At 33.3% G+C, this 18,939-nt stretch overlaps 1 protein-coding gene and 1 long non-coding RNA gene across 6 annotated transcripts in view; one reads left to right on the top strand and one right to left on the bottom strand.

The window, feature by feature from the left end:
- Positions 1-3,857, bottom strand: part of LOC118195463 (uncharacterized) — a 189,133-nt gene extending 185,276 nt beyond the window's left edge. For all 5 annotated transcript variants that reach the window (XM_085807143.1, XM_085807147.1, XM_085807144.1 and 2 more), the window contains exon 1: positions 3,621-3,857. The gene's annotated coding sequence lies outside the window, so the exon portion shown is untranslated. The remainder of the gene's footprint in view (positions 1-3,620) is intronic.
- Positions 1-18,939, top strand: part of LOC118191159 (uncharacterized) — an 80,792-nt gene that overhangs the window by 47,329 nt on the left and 14,524 nt on the right. The gene's annotated exons all lie outside the window — the stretch shown is intronic.

The raw sequence follows: 18,939 nt of genomic DNA, 5'->3' as shown, positions 1-18,939 counted from the left end.
ACTTTAAAAACAACATTCCTAGGAAACTCCTATAACAAACCAATATTTCTTTTCTAAGAAGATACGGACAACAATTTTGAGCGAAGAACTGATCTTTTACATTAAATGAGTATAGGGTATGAGAAATAAATATATTAATAACATTGGAATAAACTATGCATGTGACCACCTGTTGAAAACATTAATATTTTACAAATGAAAATGAATTCTTCACAAAGTGCTGTACAAAGCGATCATTGTTTGTACAATCTGTTTGCAAGCTTCTAAAATGCGTTTATATTTTAGAAGCTTGCAAACCAGTAATGGGTTTTCTTCAAGAATATATACATTTAATAAGGCCAGACATCAAAATGCAAAAATCAACGACTATTCGAATAATCTTCCCATTAATTAAAAGCGAATCGCAAAGAATCAAATCCGATGTCATCCATGACAAACGCACACCATTAAAAAATTTTAATTGCTTTGTGCACTAATAACACGGAACTAAGAACGTTCGGTACTAAGAAAAATCCCTTTTTATAACACAGATTTATACAAATGTATGTACTGATGTTAAATATGCAAACAAACATACTGACTCGTAAAAATTAAAATTGTTTCGGACACACAAATTCATCACTTCTTAAACACTATATTTCAGATAATTAAATATAGCATATATTCCTCGCTCAAATTTTGACTGGATAAAACTCGCATGTTATTTATGACACGATAAAAATTCCCAATGACATTTCTTTCGTGCTGTGTCGTCAAATTTTATGTTCCTATTAACTACTACATTTAGATTACAATAGAGGAAAGTTCCATTTCGATATCTGTGAACTTGACCTTCAAAACCGTTTCACAAATGCTTGAAATAAGGACAGCTAAAATAACATACACTACAAATGCTTTATCTTAGCAAAAAAAAAAAAAAAAAAAAAAAAATTTCAGAATATCTACAAATGGTGAGTAATTATACAGTATTTTGTAAGCACTTTATCTTCAGCGGGTTCAAGGCATTATAAATAGTAAACCAGTAATATATAAGATATCCTGTAGATAATTCTAAAAAATATTTTGAATATGAAACACTGAACGTGTTGTTTTCAATTATTTAACCAAGTTGGTAATTTTGAAAGTATTATATAGAAAGCCCCCCCCCCAAATTTAAACAAAAGTTATCTAGAAGCATAAAGAAATAAGTTTTTTCCTTGAAAATGATATTTCGGTATATATTTAAGTTGAATAAAAATGAAAATTCATTTATTAAGTTTGAGCATAGTTCAAAGACGATGTATAAAAAATTATGTATTTGATCTACAAAGATTCCATCAAAATTTCAGCCATGCATTGCCAAATAAAGCAGTACTTCACTTTTAAAGACAGTATATTTGTTTGTTGAGAGCTACTATTTGTGTTTTGCCCAGTGCCAATTCTCATTAATGTTAACAGTTCAAATCAAATATTATGCAAAATTAATTACGAAAATTTAATGAGATAACTTATACAGAGTTTAAGTAAATCAGAAATATTTTTAGATTTTTATCAAAATTTTAGTATGTTCTATGTTATTTCTTCACTGTAGACGCATTTTAATCAGTTGTTTCGAAAGTTCTTTTTGAAAGCCATTATTATTTATTACCAGATCTTAAATTTCTGAAGAAATTCTTTAAACTTCACTGATATCAAAATTCCTTCTCGAATGATATACCTCATTCTTACTTTTATAAAATTAGTCGAAATCAAATAAATACGAGTGTATCTCTAGGACGATTCCTTTGATTCAAATTTATACTTTCTAACATTCTAGGACGATTCCTTTGATTCAGCATTATAGTTTGTAACATATAAACTATTTTTAGATATTTCAGTACTATTTCCGAGCAATTCTGAAATCCCAGGCACGGCTTCATCACCACCATCCACTGAGCATGCGCAAATCGATAAACTACCCTCAAGCTTTCGAAGCCCCCAAAAGAAAGTCCTTCCGAGCGGCCATCATAAACACCGGCATGATTACTTGTGTCTATAGATTTAGTGGAATGCAGATACAGATGCGATACAAATGCGTCAGTACTTGGGTTACTACAAATAAGTCAATGGAATTGTTTGTACTACCCAAAACAAATACGCAATTTAGTAACAAGCGGAAAAGACAGAACTGCACGCATTCTTTGTAAAGTTCTAGACTTATGAAATTTAAAAGAAGCGATGCCCATTTAACAATTTAAATATTAAAAAATAATCCACTACATTTTGCTAATTCTTTTAAAGGAAGTGTTTTAATAAAGATTTAATTATTTAGCTTACAGAATGAAAAACTGAGAAATCAAAGACCACCCACACGAGAGGAGAAGGGGAAAGAACGCATACAATTTTTTTTTAAAGTTATATTTCCTCTCTGTGAAGCATATACAAGTCTTCAAAACTCTTCTAATGACAGGCACAAAACACTTTTTAGTGTTTCTGTTTAACAATAATCATAATACTTCATGCCAAATCAAGTTAAAAATCTAAAAACACTACAGGAAAGCTAATACCAGCTCATTGACTTTTATTTAAATATTCTGTTCAAAGCTCAGAACATAGATGCTATTCTGAGCTCCGGTTTAATCATGTCATATTACTAAATGACAGGTAAATAATGCTTTGCTGAGACTTAGTTCTTTAATTTTCAACTTATTTTTTGCTGATTAGTCTAATAAACATTTAAAAAGGAATGAAAGTATCTTAGACTGTAATTTATTAAAATCAAATTACTTATACACAGTTTTAACTTCTTATATGCTAAATTTAAAATTTTGCAGCACTTCACTTCTTACAAACATGCAACTTACTAAGACATTTCCCTTCCAAATATTTCTTTTTTCTTTTTTAAAATTTTAAGGATATCTTAAAATCATTAAGTTTTAAAATAGCACATGTGATTCATTAACGAATGGGAGGAACCGACCGTGAATTTTTTACTGTTTTAACCATCGTGAAGTTTGACAGTCAAATACAAAGTGGAATATTACAGCCTGATTTTCAATTTAAAAAAAACACGCGATTGCAAAATTTTGGGACTGATTACTTTTACATTTTAACAGATGCACAGAACTGTATTCATTATTTTAGGACATAGAAATATTCTATTAAATCTAATGTTAAATTATTTAATTGCTTTTACGGATTAACATACATCATATATCCTTAAAATAAATATACTATAGAATTACCAGCGATCTTTTTTCAGCATATTTTTAAACATGAAAAAGCAAAAATTGTAAAATATGTCTACAGAGAAAGAAAGTTCAAAAGAAACGTACTCTAAAATTACCATTTGGAAGATTAAGATTATGTGTTTCGAAGCTACTTCTCTAGGAAAATTTTAAATTAAATTTTACCTCGTTAAACACAGAATCTTATAAATTATTTCTTAACTGCAATTAAAGAAAGAAATACGTGCTAGAATACGTGAAAACTGCATTTTTCTCCTTAGTACTTAGCGGTATATTAGTAAAACGCCGTTAAGAAGGAAATCTTTACTGACAGCATTACGACATCTGCCCGCTTTCAGCTAAGTTCATCATAAACAAAACACGAAGTCAAAATCCCGCAAGTGAAAGGTCAAATAGAATCGGTCTTTTTCTTACCTGACCTCGCAGAGGTTCTTCCGGTATCAACACTATATTTCTGACGAAAGATCAGAAAATCATATTTTTTTTATAAGTAACAAAATCCAATTTTAGGCAATTATCAAAACTCATCAGCAAATGATTCAGTAGCACAGTGTTAGTAAGAACACTGACAGATCATGACTTGAACTTGTAAGCACTGAATTTGTAGCTGAGGATGAACCGTCCTGTTTGGATCGCTCGGCCGTACCGTATGCCGGGGCCAAATGTTTGGGGAGCAAACCGCTACGCTAACCGTGTAGGGGTTGCCACTCGCCAATATTGCTCGCGCTACTTTCCTCTTTTCCAGTATGTGAGCTCTTCACTTTTCGCTCTGTCAATCCAGAACATTTAGAGGTAAAATCCTTCACTTAAAAAATTAACTGAAATGTTGAAATATGCATTTACGATGGCAGACGTATACTATGCATAATTTATTATATCATCGATACATTTTATACAATGAGGGATATATGAGTGATAATTAGGATATCACACACTTTTAGCAAAATTTCTTCCTAAGGTACTGCTGTTTGTTTAATTTAATGTTCTACAATTATTCACATTAGCAGGTATTTACGTCAGAGATGTCAAAATGAGTTCGCCTCAGGACTATAATGATGGGATTGCTCTGGAAGTTTCAGTACTTCTCTTGCTATGAATTTCTTTACAGCAGCAAATATGTTTTTTAAGAATATAAAACTTGGAAATACATAAAACGATGTTATTAACAAAAATATAGTTACATTTTGAATTAATATAACGAAGTTACTGTTACTTAGAATCGAACCCAGATCATATTCCCAGTGGTCAACGATTTACCGCTCGGCCGCTGATGGTCCTTAGCCGCGTCTTAGAAACCTCAGCCTTCTTCTTCAGTTCTCAACAAAAATGTTAATTTATAAATCTCTCCTTAAAAATTTTAGTTCCACAAAATGCTACGCAGGTTGCGAACGTCCATTTAAATGCCTCATATCTAAATCCCATTAATTTGTGCAAATCTATTCTTGCAGTTCTATTTTCATACAAGCAGGTCAGTAAGCATTGATTGAATTTAAGTCCTGCTGCAGAAAGCTATTTAATTCATAACGATTAGTTTATTGAATGTTTAGATTATAATGCATTGATTATTGCTGATGGTCAGGTGAGACTCATGGTTCTGCATCACAGTAGTTTTTATGCAAAGACATTCAATTGTTATTGCAGTCTTCATACAGCCGACGAGATAAGACCAAAGGATGCTGCACGCTCCATTCCGTGCTCGATTCCTAATGCGTGAAGGAGATGACTGCATGAAATACTCAGCGGAATTTTTCCAGCCAACAGAAATAAAACCCAATACTTCTTGGAACATCTTCAGTAATGGCTAAAAGGAGATAGTTTGAAAGGGCTTTGCAGCAATCAGTTAATCTTTTCTAATTACCTAAGAATATTCTCAACTAACTTCCAAGTGTTGTACAAAATTATTTGCATCTGGGTTCTTTGCATGGGAACAGAAACAGCAATACATGTAAAATAAAGCAGTATGGTCTGCATTGGGCGTGGTGTGAGAAAATTACATTTGTATGAGATCCAGCAGCAGCTGTTGCATTGATGTTATAAGATACTATATATATATTATATTCATATTTCGTCTAGCTGTATATACTAGTATATATACTAGTTGATATAGATGATTTTCTCCTAATGTTATAATTGGGAGGCTCAAAGAAAGTTAGGCTATGAGGAGCGCGATAGAAGGTTTTTAGATAGATGGGAACCTATACCTTTATACCGCATACTTAAGCTGGCTTCAAGGATGCCAGAAACTTCTGAGGGGAAAAATTCAGAGCTGGATTAAGCATTAAGCAAAACAGGAACATTCCCAGGGCATCAAATGTAGAAGGTACCATAAAAAGGTCCTTGGAACTTATGAAAAGCGGGCACCATAAAAAATTCTCTTAGCTAGTTTTACAATCGACTGTATGGTGTAGCTAAATCAAGACCGAGAGAGAAGAAATTAGGAAAGAGCAGGTATAATACTATAAATACATTGTAGGGGAAGGCACCAAAATCTTTTAAGTACTCAACGCCTCTGAAGGACTTAATCCATTTTTGGGAAACTTGATTAGGGAAGTCATTTAACCTGGCAAGAGATTAAAATAAGATATCGCACTGAAAATATCACTAAATCAGGCCACTACAATGGAGAAAGAGTTTCGTTTTTGGTACATTTTTCTGGGTAAGTAAAACGGATTCTAGATACTGAAATGATCATTATAACAGGGAAGCGTTACTATAACTAATTTATTCTTAATCATATTAGACAATTCGAAAGTGCCGTTGGCCCCGAATTGTTGTTCATATAAAATAACATTGTATGGTAAGATTCTGTAGCTGATAAAAAGAGAAACAAATGGATGGGTTCTCACCTTTGGGCAAGCTCTGACACATCAGACTTTCTGGGGAGATCCTTGGGGCATGTTGTCACTCAATAGAAGGTATCTCCCGAATGACCTCTCTCAATACATGGTTCACTAAATAAAATTATATTTTCTGTCAAAAATTCCTTTTTTTCTCTGTAACGTCTTATGGCTAACAGTGTTATATATTCATTTATTAAATAAAGTCCCATTATCCTCTTTCTTTGGATATTTAACCATACTAAGACATAACTACGTATGTACGCCTGTCCAGTTCCCAGACATCTATTGCATCGAAAGTTTTATGTCTACATTCAAAACGATATTCAGAAGTACAAAATAAAACGAGAAAGATTATTTGAAACCTTTTCTGTAATAAATGTTGGTTAAATGGTTTTTGTCAAAGCAAGGGCTCAATGATGTAGTCTAAATTCATGATCCAGGTCTCTCTTAGACCCTTCTTTCCAGTTTACTATTTGTAAAATTAATTAAAATTAGGAAGTTTATACTTCTCAATAGTTAAATACATTTCTGGCTCAAGCTGTCCCCGTGCTCTATAAAGTAATACGTAAATTCATATATTTCGTTACTGTACTCCTAATTTTTTATTAGAAAATTTATTTACAAGTAATCTTATTTATTTCTTTGCAACCAAATCCTCTTAGTTTTGTTATACATAATTTTTTCCCCTTTGTTTTTGTATGAACTTAAGTTTAAATTCTTCATGAAACGTATTACTTGGATATTTCATTTATTAGAACATCATTTTTTACTGATAAAATAGTCAAAATTTTTAGTCTAATTTATGTTGTTGCAATCTAATTCTTCAATCACATTTATGTTTTTGTAAGCTAAATTTTCTAAAACTTTAATTAGATGCCGAAATAATCGTGATAAATTTCGATCAGCATTGATCTGAGAAACGAATGTAGATACAGGTGTTGAACAATGACATGGAAACACCGAAATAAAGCTATATTACTGTGACGAATACGGTATAGGAAAATTGCTGGCATTAGAAACAACTTGCAATCTTCTCGGAATGCTTAAACAGAGAACTTGTATGCTTCGCTCAGTGGCAAGCTCAGTTAACGATGCTGGAGATGAATAACGCTCACGCATATTTCTCTCCAAAATAGCCCACAAAGGCTCAATAATATTGTTATCTGTGGCTGTTGTGGCCGTGGTAGATGTGAAATTTCACACTCATGATCGGAAAACCAGTCCTGGACGATGTGAGCTGAGTGATCAGAAGCTCTGTCATTTTAGAATACGGCATCACCATGAGGGAACAAAATTTGTACCACGGGAGAGACCTGATCAGCCAAAATGGTCACATAATCCTTGGCAGCAATGTGACCTTGTACAGTCATGATAGGTTCCATGGAATACCACAATATAGCTACACAAAGTATTATCTAACCTCCGCTAGGTTTCACTCACGGTCGCAAACAGTCACCTTCATACGCTTGGCACACCAGCGGCCGAGCGGTAAAGACGCTGAACACTGGTAGTTCGGTCCGAGGTTCGAATCCCGCGAACGGGCTGGCTGCATGGGCGTTTTCGTGGTTTTCCCCATGTGTAACATGTATATGAGCCAGTTTCCCTTAGAAAGTCCTCCACGAAGGCATCCCTCCCTTTAGGCAGATAGCACTCGTGTGCTTTGCCATAACTGAATAATCCTAATCCTTCATACGCTTGGGACGGCGTTTGCCAGATTTAAACTCGCCCAGAAGTCGGAAACTGTGTGAAGCAAGACTCATTCGACCAAGTGACAGTCTTCCATTGCTCTACAATTCAGGTTTTATGCCTTTGGCACCCCTTTCTCTTCTTAAAGGTATTTTGATGACTGATGAGTGGCTTTTGAATTGCAGCTCGCCCAAAAATACTCTACTTGTGGAACTCCCTTCGTATTCTTTTGGTGTTGACAGGTGCGACATTCAGTTCAGCAGTCACTTTTGCGGCTGTAGTCCTCTTATTTTTCATTATAATCCTCTTCAATGATCGTTTGTCATGATCACTCAACACACATTTTCGTCCGCGCTGTGATTTAGAGGATGCAGTTCTTCCAGTTTTCCAGTATGAGTTTAAAATCTTAGATATTATGCCGCTTGAAACGCCAGACGCTTCAGCTACCTTGATTATGAAAGCGCCCACCATACGAGCCCCAATAATTTGCCCACTTTCGAATTCATTTAGCTCCGACATAATTCACTCACAATTGCACAGAACACTGTCTCGATAACGAATAACGCGTGGTACGTATTGAGGATGTTATACAGGTGGCGTTAGTAAGCAAATACATCAGCACCACCGCAACAATTTTTGCAAGAATAAACATTTCAGTTTAAACATGCATTTTACGAGGTGTTTCTATATTTTTGTCCAACCCCTGTATCTTTTTCTTTTTAATTGTTTTTAATTGTTAAACGTCTTATCCATTACGGCATTGCTGGATCTCTGACAGAAGAATGAGACAACTTACCATCAGATGCAATTCTGAACTTAGCCTGTATCATATTGCCTGGAAGTTACTTAAAATATTAACACTCCTGTTATAAGTTCAAATTTATAGAAAAATTTAGATACTTTATTAAAGCAAAGCATTCAACGACTGCCTTAGAAGAAAGATGCCTTCTAAGGAAAACTGACTCGAATTAACCCTTCACACTCGGTTATCCCCTCTGAGAGGACACCATAAATTTAACATATCATTTAGAGTTCTCTTCCCAGAGGACATTCCAGTTTATTAGGGATTACACAGAATAAACTTACGCCAGTACAACTTGAAAACTGCATGCTTCCTTAAAGTTTACTGTTGAAAAGGCATAAAAAATCAAACCAAAATATGTATACCGAGATATATTAAAAATACCATCTGGTGATATGTCGGAACAAAATGTGTGGAGCTCATTTTCTAGTGTGAAAGTATGCACTTTTCCCTATGGACTCCATTCTAAAGAAAGAGATATGGGAAGTCTGTATATGTAAAGAAGATTTGTTTATACTCTCCATAGGATCTTGTAAAGTATGAACAGATAGATAAGCAAGTCAGACTGTAGCCTAAAAGAAATAGACCTTCAAAGCTGAGCGCAGTTCGTAGTGAGATATAGAATAGTTTGCATTGACACCTGCACTAAGTGCACTTATTCTGCAATATCATTATTCGTAATATACATTCTTGCAAAAAAGTTTATAAGGTATTTCTTCCACTCCTTGGCGTGCCTTCGTGGTGTGGTAGTCTGCACACTGGGCCGGTATACCAGAGCTCCGCGATTCGAGAAGGAAGCATTTTTCTTTTTGAAATTTGAAGCAGAACTTTAAAAAAAAAAAAAAAAAAAAAAAAAAAAAAAGTGTCGCTCTTTAAAGGACTTAGTTCAACCGATATTTCGATTCTGATCGTCTTTTGAAAAATAAAAATTACTTAAAAATGATAAAACTTACGGGCATGTGCAGTAAATATGAAGTTACGAGATACACTAATACTACTTTGTGTTAAAGAAAAACATTACAAAGTTTCATAACGTAAGTTATGAATTTAACAAGTTCATTGCATTATTAGAAAACGCATTTTATGAAATGAAAAATGTTGCTCAGATCAGGACTTGAGCTCAGAAAATGTTCGGTTTCGGTACTTCTTAATATTTTGAGTGAAATCGTAATTCTTGCCAGAGCACACTGGAGGTTCAAATCAAACAAATTCCGCTGTTCACTTGAATTGCAATGTTAAAAGAAAATATATTTAACAGGAAGTATTAATACCATACTTAATTTAGCGATTAATAAAAGAGATATTGATACTATACACAGAATAAATGAATCAATTTCCATGGGAAGAAAAATGCGTGGGAAAACTTCAGCAGCTGAGGTAAGAAAATCATTCTTGACAGAATGCAAACCCAAAGGGCAATTCTTATGAGCTATATTCATTTGATCAAAATGTGTTAAATGGATCAGAAGCCAAAATAAAAAGCACACATATATCAGGGCCAAAAATGTTTTCGTTCGCACAGATATACAAATGCATTTTAGTTTTCCTCAGAATGAATTTTTTTTTTTAACGCCCTCTCCCAGGCTGCATATCGATTAGCGGAGGTTGACTAGTAGTCTGAATGACAGATTGAGGGTTTAAATCCCGTTGTTATTTACTATGTGTTCTTGCGTGTACTTACAAGCGTTATATCAGATCCCTCTTATTAACATAACCCTGTACAACGATCTTGGTGATGAGCGGCTATATGACTGATCGATTAAGCTAACTTTGACAAATGTGTGAGAAAAAAGTGTCTGGCCACTGGGGGGGGGGAAAGGGAAGATATATATAGAGAGAAGAAAACTGACTTTATTCTCTATATCACGTCTTGTTATTACGGATTTACTTACCTTTTATTTCTTTAATTATTTCACTTAATGTTTTAAACTCTATATTAATTTATTATTACTAACTTTGTAGAATCATTAGGTGTTTTTTTAAAGCAGGAGAGAGGAAAAATGAGTAAGACCCTCGCCGGGATTCGAACCACGGACCTCTCGAATACGCGTCCAGCGTGCGGACCACTACACCACGAAGGCATGCAAAGAAGGCGGGAGGAATACCTTATAACTTAATCCTTTTGTTTAATTTTTTATGGTATTTTAATTCGTTATTTACTTAATTATTATTAGCTTAATTTATTAATATTTATATCCCTTTGTATTTTATTTAATTATTTTATCTACTATTTTATTTATTTATTTCCTGTTTCTGACGGCACTAGATGGAGTTCGAGCATTTCTAATTTCAGAAATTAAGTCCAAGATGTAGTATTAGAACACGTTTTGAACTTTATGCGTAAGAGGGATAAAGAATAGATCTTTAATCTGATGAACTAGAAATTTTAAGTGCTTGTATTTCATTATTTTATATGCTATGCAATATTTAACAATACATTAATAAGCAAATAGTATAGCCAACTTTCGGATACGTGTAATTCTAACTTCCGTTCATAAATATGATTTTTTTCAGAATTTTGTGTTCAGTAGCATACTCTTTATGAAAATCCAGGGTAAGTACCTGCTTCAAATCTGTGAAAGAGCAAAAAAGAGAAAAAAAAAAAAAAAAAAAAAAAAAAAATTTCATTATCGGAATTGATTAGCTACTTTGAAAGCTTCATTTATCTGTGAAACATTTTGATGTGTATTCTTAGTTTTTAAAGTCATTGTGAAAGCTTTTTTTAAGGTTGATTTTTCTTTCTAAAGTTTAGTGATTTTTGGTATCCCTTAAAAATTTTTATGAAACTAAAATCACTAATGCGTCCTGAAAAATCCTGCTTAAATTCTGTGATTCCTAAGGCAGCATTGCCAAATGAGAGAGAAATTTTAACATCAGCTTCAATGATTAACAAGGCAGTGTTAGTAATAATCGAGATTGCTAACAACTTTAGCAATTAAGAAAGCACTGGAGATGACGGTTAAAACTAATTAACATCTCAAGTGATTAATGATACATCACTAATCCTCAACATGTGTGCAAACAGTAAACCAGTTCTTAAGGCATTTCTGAAAAGTACTACTTAAAAGATTATACGGGGGGGGGGGGAACTGTTAAATCTGAAGACAGTAATTTATTTTAAACAGGACGAGACTGATCGATTGCAGGAACAACAGTCCGAAGCTTCATTATGATACATAAAGAGTTTTTGAAATTCGCTAAGCGTATATTGAGCTACATACTATATTGCTAGGCAACAAAATCACGTTAATTTATCGTTTAATAGGAGTATCAGATACCGCAAAAATGTTTTCATGGAAATATAAATTAACAACTTTCTTCATACAAATTTATGCTACGCACTCAGAAACTGCGATGAATTCTGCTTATTATTCAACGCAGTCACGCCGTGAGAAGTTCTTAAAGACTCAGCTTGCAGTAAATGTTACGCTTCAGCTGATTTTAGTGTTTCAGTTTCATACTGTCAATATAGACTGGAAAATAATTTGCTAACATTGTGAGACAAATAAATCACAAGACGCAATATAACAATAGTAAAAATGCTTTTAAATCAGCAGTGCATTATCTTTGTTTGAGCTGTTCAAATACTGAGCGGTTTCTAAAAGAGTAAATGCAAGTGTGAGAATGTTCGAGCATGTGTATCTCCGCAGACTTGAATCCTGCAAAAGACAAGGGGTGACCTTCGCTAAGTATTTAGTAACGACAGCTCTTCTTCGAAAACTACAGGGTTGTATGAGAAAATGTGTGCTAAAGGATTTAAACAAAACTTGATTTATTTCATTTAAATAAAAATTGCATGGACTTACGAGCACAAAAAGAGCTGTTATAAGTATTACTGCAGTATGTTCTCCGAATTTTTAGCACAGACTTCTTCCATGACAGTTTCCTAGAAAATATACCAATCAATATTTATTTAGTTAATAAATTATTAATACCCATTTACATGTACATCTTATGCTCATGTCGTATTATTAAAATCTATCATTTAATAGGGCTTAAACTTGAGTAATCGATAATAGGCGTTCTGTGAGCTACGAATTTTAAAGAATGTTATCAAGCTTATCTACATCAGGAATTAATAAATAATTTCGAATAAAACACCTTTTTAAAGTAAAAAAGAAGGGAGGAAAACAGTTCATATTTCAGAAATAATATTTTCAATCCCATCAGTTAATACTACTGTTTTCTACCACATCGTTTAAACCTTTGTTAAAATGATAATTATATAATAAAAGCCTAAGAGGGAAAAAAACTAGTGGATAAGTATTTTAATTAAAGTGCTACAAATTAATCCAGTTCAGTCTCAGTCGGGAAAATGGAATTCGGAAACACAGCTGTGTTTGAACTCATTATTATCTTCATCGTATGTCTCGGATAATGACTGCATTAAGTTGCAACAACGAAACGAAATTTCAAAAGACATAATATATCGCACCTTTAATTTACTAGGAATGCATGATGACTTTCATAACTTTGTAATTTACTAACAAAGTGAAGTCAATATCTGAGATTTTACAGTAAGAGCTGAGCATTTTAATGCTAGGATTGATGCGCTGGGGGGTATAACGACAATTTTAAAAACACTTTCCCCGGAAATAAATGTTTCTGTACATACCGCGGCATAATAAATCCAATAAAATAGGAACAAACTTGAAATAATTTTTTTCATAATCAAGGAAGCTGAAAACATCTGCAAGGCATTCAAACAACACTAATTTTTTTTTTTTTTTTAAATAACTGTCGTAAGTAGCATAGTAGACAAGGAGGGAGTTGTTCATAAAATGCTCATGTTTTTTATGTACTCAAGATATGCTTCATAAGCAACAACTGTGTTATTTATTTTGTATGATCAAAAACTAAAGCTCGGAATCTTAAATGAATAAACTTCTGTTCCTGCAACATGAAGGTCTCATATGTAAACTTGTAGATACATTAGGATTTTTTTTAAAAGCAGGAAAGATGAAATATATGCAACGTCTTCGCCGGGAATCGAACCGCGGACCTCTCAATTACGCGCTGAGCGTGCAGACCACTACACCATGAAGGCTCGTTAAGGAAGGTGGGAGAAATGCCTTATATACTTCCCCTTTTAAAGGGCGACTGGGTTTTTTAGGGGAGGGAACCCAATCGCCATTCCTGGGTGTGGGGAGTCATCATATACCACTCTTTTAGTGCGCACGCCACTGTAGAGACATTAGAACTTTTTGGAAGCAGGCAAGATGAAAAATGAGCAAACGCTTTCGCCGGGAATCGAATCACGGACCTCTGGAATACCGGCCCAGCGTGCATAACAACTACACCACAAAGGCACACTAGGAAGGCGAGAGAAAAACCTTATAAGCAATTCAACCACTTCTAACATGATCAAATTTAATAGAAGATTTGAAGATAAAAACTGACCTCTCTGACGCGCTGAGCGTACAGACCATCACACCACGAAGGCACGCCAAGAAGGTGGGAGAAATACCTTATAAACTGTCAAAACTTCAGTATAAGTGGAAGAGTAATATGTGAATGAGTAATCTAACAAAATATTTTAGTATCCTTTTCACGGTTTAGTGGCACACACGAAATCGAAAGCAGGAAAAAATCGAAAAGCAGGGACAGTTACGCGCAAAAATCATTCATTAATGAATGAGTAATAGTAGTTTGCGTACTTTAGTGGCAGTTCCGCACAAAACCACATCTTCTTGATTATCTTTCGATAACTTGGTACAGCGATTTGGATTATTAATTTGCTTTATAAAGTTTTACTTTACTGAACTGCACTTTAACGAAATGTTTGTATTATGTATGTATTAAACCGTTGTGAATGTGAAATACCTTAAGGAATCAGGTATCTTTAAAGTATGAAAATCCCCAAAATGCAACACATTTTAAAGGTCAATATCTTTATAACTGGTTTATTAGCATGAAATTGTGTTTGCTTATTTCGATAAACTTGATTCATGGTTTCATTACTTCAATTTTATATTCGAATTACTAAAATATTTTAAACAAAATATCTTTTTTGCTATCCATTTAACATTGTAATATGTATGTACTGTGTATAAATATGTATATAAACATATATTGTATGCACATGTATTGTGTGGTTATACAGACAAATCAATCTGTATTTTTAGCTGACTATTTTCCTCCAAATAGAAAAATAATGTACAACTAAAACGGCCTAAATTGAAAAAAAGATAATTCTATTTAAATTTTTTTTTAATTTTCATATCCTCAAGATCAATAATTTTACATAACTAAAGATAATTTCTAAAATTTTTAGGCGAGTGGCATAGTGGTTGCTCGTTTGTAACTCACTGAAGGTTTAAGCATTGGTCAAATGTTTTTGGAAATTATGACCGATGGTTTTGGAAAATTCGTGTACTCAAGCAAGACAATTACAGTTATGATAAATCTTAAAGAAAGATATAATCCTATAAATCCATATCATTTTCTTGATAAAGAAACATAAAAATATACTTATAAATTAAAAAATCATAAATATGCATAACTATATATTTAAATAATATCGCAAACTCAGTTATTACAAATTTGATTGAAACAATGAAAAGTGAGAAGTCAAAATTTTCATGATTTCAGATTTTATTGTATTCCAAAACGTTTGGGGTCAGAGTTGCTGTTTTATATTTTATACAGATACACGTAGTTAATCAACGTTTTTTGAAATTCTAATCAGCCATACATGTTCTGTAACTTTCAAAGCTACGTCGTTTTGCTTTGTCGTCGACCTTTTTTGCATCTTTCAGTTTGCTTTTAATACATCTCCATGCTGTCCTTTTAGAATTTGCATTAATACGAAACTACAGATACAAATAGTGATTAGAAAGATGGCTCATGGTTTGGCTTTCAATGTTTCCGCAAAAGGGGAAATTCATTTTACGGAAATATTCCGAAAAGAACTGAAAAAAAAAAAAAAAAAAAAAAAAAAAACTAATAACACAACATTTAGAATAACCGTCAGAGCAGGAATGGACAATATTTAGGAAAAATCATAGATAGCTTTTCAGTTTGCAGTGCCTAAAAAGTACTGAAGGTATTTCTTGTGAGAAAAGGAATTCCGTTTCTCATATTCAACCACTCCTACAAAACGTTGACAAGGATCTTTCTAGTGTTTTTATGTTTTGTTAAAAAAAAAAAAAGGAAAGAAAAGAAAGAAATTAGAGAAAAAAGTAGAAACTGTACCTGTCTTACGCACTATACGTTATTTCATTTATCTTTCATATTACAACAGATCAGTTAAAGGGGCACAAATAAAAACTATAATTATTCCTAAATAATACTTTGGCATTTCACAACAAAGTTTTTAACGTTTATACTATTAATGTAACTAAAAGCGATGCTTCGAAAAACTCTATGTTATGCACCTCCGTTAACAATTTCTTCTTTGCTTTTTCATTGCATTTGTATCTACAGTAAAAATCTAAATTTATTTAATTGACACCATTTAACATACTGGAATTCCTTGAATTATTTTAGACTCATGTATAAAAACAGTAAACTGATAGCAGGAAGAATACTTTTGTGGGGCTAGGAAAGAATATCTTTAAATGAAAAGTTTCATCTTTCCATGGGAAGTGCAGTTGAATTTTTTTTCTTTTTTAATGTTCGTATACAACTGCCTTGCATACGTGTCTATCAGATGAAAAATAACTTATTTTAGTCTTATTACATTATAATTATGTTACAAGATTCTTTGTTCACTGTATTGGTATAAAGTATGTAGAGACATTAGGTATTTTGGAAGCAGAAGAGATGAAAAATTAGCAACGTCTTCGCCGGGATTCGAACCAAGGACCTCTGGAATACGCACCCAGCGTGCAGACCACCACACCACGAAGGCATGCTAGGAAGGCGGGAGAAATACCTTATATAACCCCCTTTTTTAAAGAGCGACTGGGGGTTTTACGGAACCCAATCGCAAAATCCTGGGTGAGGAGAATCATCATCCAACACCCTTTTAGTTCGGGCGCCTTTATAGAGTCTTAGGTATTTTGGAAGCATAATAGATGAAAAATTAGAAACGTCTTCGCCGGGAATTGAACCACGGACCTCTGGAATACGCGCCAGACCACCACACCACGAAGGCATGCTAGGAAGGCCGGAGAAACACTTTTAAGTATAAAAACTCTGATATTCATTTTAATAAATGCAGGGTAAATATTTCCCTTTTTTGCCTAGTTAAATAGCGTCCTAATTAATCACAATTAATTTTCCTTAATTTTCTTAATTTTATTCTTTGCTATGGCTAATAACTTACGTTTACAAATTTACATTAACTGATGGATATGTATAATCAGTTCCTATTTCTTTTTATTACACTCGCTTAGTTTAGTTTCCCTCAGCACACATTAATCGATGGACTACTTAATTAGGCGTTAAGTGAGGTTTGCCTTACACCGGCTGTATAAATATTACTCCATTTCAGCATTTTTCAAAAACATCATTCTGGAATAAGACAGTAATAAGTTAAACAGTTTTATAGAATTTATATATTAAAATTAATTTTAATTAGTGCATATTATTAAATTAGTATTGGGCAAATATATAATACAATCCCCCGAAAAGAAATTTTACATACAGCTGCATTTTTTTGTACAAACAGCATCAGCTTTAATAATAAATATGCATCCACTGAATTAATGAGCAAAAAAATTATGTTTGGCGTAACTAATTTTTGCGCATATATTTTATGCTGGTAAGGAAATACCGCTTTTGTCAAAACTTTAAAAGATGAAGAAGATTTACAAGATGTCCCCAGACATTTAAATTTGATTAAATCTGTTCTTGATGGCTAGCTCATGATATCAATTATTTCTCTTTGAAACTACTATTTTATTAATTAGGAAACGTGTCATGAACCATTATCTTCACAAAATTTCCAGTCATTGCCTTATAATAACGTCCTAAATAGAACTAAAATTTCACAACGTGTATATTGTTAGCATTCTGTTTTATACATTGATGAATTACAGCAATGTCAGACTTATCACTCTAGACAAAACATACTCATATCGTCATTCCGCTTATCTGTTGAAAAAATTTTTAGATTTTTTAGGCGAAAATCATGCGAATAACATCAGCCACCGTTATGAATGTTCAAACTGAATTTTTTCTCGTATGAGAAAAAAATGTTTCCCACTTATCTGATTACTCTTGTTTTCTTGCTGTTAACAAATGGTTTAGCTGCATTTTAGTATATTTGAGATTTTTTTACTAGCATTAAAATATTGTCAGCTGTAGCATAGGATATTATTTGGCTTTCCTGTTTGTCTCCCCGTTACATTTTTTACTCCTGCTTAATAGAATACAGGGTGGAATATGGGACTCATTAGAACATCAGTCCATCAAAACTAACTGATAAATTAGCTAGTAAAAAATATAGGGGAAATTTATTAAACTTTCTACTCAATATTCAGTAAACTCAATGATTGAAATATTCCAATTTAAAAAGTATTACATTAAATATTCTAGTATTTTGATAATTTTATTTTTATCTTTCATAAAGTAGATGAAAAATAATAATGATATGCATCCAGGAAAAGTGACTACGGTCATAAAACTCGGCATATATGTAGTGTTTGATGAGTTATGTAAAAAATTAGAGTTTTAGGAGGGGTGTATTTTTTTATTAAATAATAATGTCAAGGAAATGACTATAATTCAGTAAGGGATAGATTCTTCTCTGATCGATATTTAAGTGCATAAAACAAATTTATTTATTTTAGAGAAGATTCTGCCACAGATTTTGCAACTGATCAGTTGATTCAGTTGTATTTTTAGAAATCTGCATTTGTTTTTCCACCAGGCTCCAAATGTGTTTTGTTGATGATAGATATGGAGACCTGGATAGCCAGAAAATTGTAATAATTTTTGAAGACATTGCTGAGAAAGTCGTTTAGTATGTGGTCTGATGTTGTCTACTTAGGAAATGACACATGGGCTCATTAATAGCAAAGTAAAACAATCGATTTCACAGTGTTTTTGACAAATAAGAGAGCCGGCAGATTAGCTTTCAGATTAGTAGCCCATGATGTGTTGATTTGCTACTCTTGATTTAGATTAGCTTTCAGATTAGGTACAGTAGATTGATTTCTCCAACAGGTGGCTTCGAAGACTGTACCATACCTGTTAGGGTGGGCGATTGCCATTCGATAACAAATGTGGGATCGGAATGTTGCCGCATCTTCTCCATGGATTTATGCAGCGGTCTTAGTACGGAGAGAAAAGCGAGATTCTTTAGTAAAGAAAGCGTGCCTCCTTTCGGACATTTTCCAGCATGGTCGATCTCGCCACTAATCCAAACGGCTTTGTCTACGTTGAACGATCAAAGCTAGACTCTTAATAGATACCTCCCCCTAATATGCCGGCTTCAATAGTACCTACTGCCACTACA

The sequence above is a fragment of the Stegodyphus dumicola genome, chromosome X1 (genome assembly GCF_044657685.1).
Source record: "Stegodyphus dumicola isolate Sdum_Otavi_A_Nest chromosome X1, ASM4465768v1".
Taxonomy (NCBI): Eukaryota; Metazoa; Arthropoda; class Arachnida; order Araneae; family Eresidae; genus Stegodyphus; species Stegodyphus dumicola.
This window is presented reverse-complemented; position numbering and strand designations above follow the sequence as displayed.